The sequence below is a fragment of the Mus caroli genome, chromosome 5 (assembly GCF_900094665.2).
Source record: "Mus caroli chromosome 5, CAROLI_EIJ_v1.1, whole genome shotgun sequence".
Taxonomy (NCBI): domain Eukaryota; kingdom Metazoa; phylum Chordata; class Mammalia; order Rodentia; family Muridae; genus Mus; species Mus caroli.
Genome location: NC_034574.1, coordinates 137,416,412 through 137,418,095, shown reverse-complemented (window position 1 = coordinate 137,418,095; position 1,684 = coordinate 137,416,412). Strand labels below are relative to the sequence as shown.

Below are 1,684 nucleotides of genomic sequence, written 5' to 3'. Positions count from 1 at the left end.
CCTGCAGCTCCATCTTTAAAAATAGTTGCAGAAAAGCCCATTGCTTATTCAATGAGGTCTTTTGTGAAAGGGGAAAAAAAACCCCTCAGCTTTAGTTTGTTTAGTTCATAAAAGGCCCACTGCTATTATCAAAGAATCCGGCTCATTAAAGACAAAACAGGAGGATGGGAGGGGGAGGGCAGGCAGGGAGGTGGCAGGGAGGGAGGAGGGAAGGCGATGATGCCAGGTGGGTGTTGGCCTAGGGAACAAGGCGTGCCTTGCAAAGCTAGGACAGTCATTCCACTTCTCTGAGCCTGTCTTTTTGCAAAGACTTTTGAGGCTAGCTATTGATGATGAATAAGGGCCAGTGAGATGGTTCAGTGGGTAAAGGAGCTTGCTGCCAGGCCTGGTGATCCAAGTTCAAGCCCTGGGACCCAATAGTGGAAGGAGAGAACTGACTCTTGAAAGTTGGCTTCAGACCTCCACTTGTGCACCCTCCCCGCCCCCACAGTAGATGGATAGATAGATAGATAGATAGATAGATAGATAGATAGATAGACAGACAGAAAACAAGAACAGACCTATAATCCCAGCTATTTGTGAGGCTGAGACAAAGACCACAAGTTGAAAACTGTTGTTGACAGTGGAATGAGTTTAGGTCCAGCCTGGGCTACAGAGTTGAACATCTTAAAATAAAGAAAAAGGACTATGGCCGTCGTTGTAGGTCAGTGGTAAAGAACTTGATGACATGTGTGAAGCCCTGGGTTCCATCTCCAGTATGATGGGGAAACAGAATGATAATACTGGGGACTGAGACACATGTACACTGGCCTGCCCCTCCAAATTTCCTGAAAAGAATTGTGTGTATCAGGGCTGGAGAGATAGCTCAGTGATTAAGAGCACTGATTGTTCTTCCAGAGGTCCTGAGTTCAAATCCCAACAACCACATGGTGGCTCACAGCCATCTATAATGAGATCTGACTCCCTCCCTGGTGCGTCTGAAGACAGCTACAGTGGACTCACATAAAATAAAATAAATAAAATAAATCTTTCTTTCTTTTCTTTTCTTTTTTTCTTTTTTTTTTTTAAGTTTTATTTATTTATTACATGTAAGTACACTGTAGCTGTCTTCAGACACTCCAGAAGAGGGCGCCAGATCTCGTTACGGATGGTTGTGAGCCACCATGTGGTTTCTGGGATTTGAACTCAGGGACCTTCGGGAAGAGCAGTCAGTGCTCTTAACCGCTGAGCCATCTCTCCACACACCCCCCCCCCCTTTTTAAAAAGAATTGTCCTTTTCCCTCGTTGGACGTCTGAAGGCAAGATGGGTCACCAGCAGCTCTACTGGAGTCTCCCACGGAAGTTCAGCCAGGGTTCCTGCTCTAGCCACGTCTGCTCTAACCGCCACAGTCTGATCCGCAAATACGGGCTGAACATGTGCCGCCAGTGCTTCTGTCAGTACGCGAAGGACATAGGCTTCATTAAGTTGGACTAAGCGACCTTGAATGGATTGTTCGACTGACTACCAAGTGGAACTGATCATGCTAGTCTCTGTGCACAAAGAATAAAAATGTGAAGAAGTTTAAAAAAAAGAATTGTGTATATCTGTGTGTGTGTGTGTGTGTGTCTGTGTGACCGTGTGTCTCCTCCTGTTGAGACAATGAGAATAAGCATGTGGCTAAACCCCTGTTATTTACTGTGTATG

The 1,684-nt window shown here is 45.7% G+C and overlaps 1 pseudogene; it reads left to right on the top strand.

Moving 5' to 3' along the window:
- Positions 1–1,303: 1,303 nt before the first annotated feature.
- On the top strand, positions 1,304–1,474 carry LOC110295485 (annotated as a pseudogene).
- The last annotated feature ends 210 nt before the right edge of the window (positions 1,475–1,684 follow it).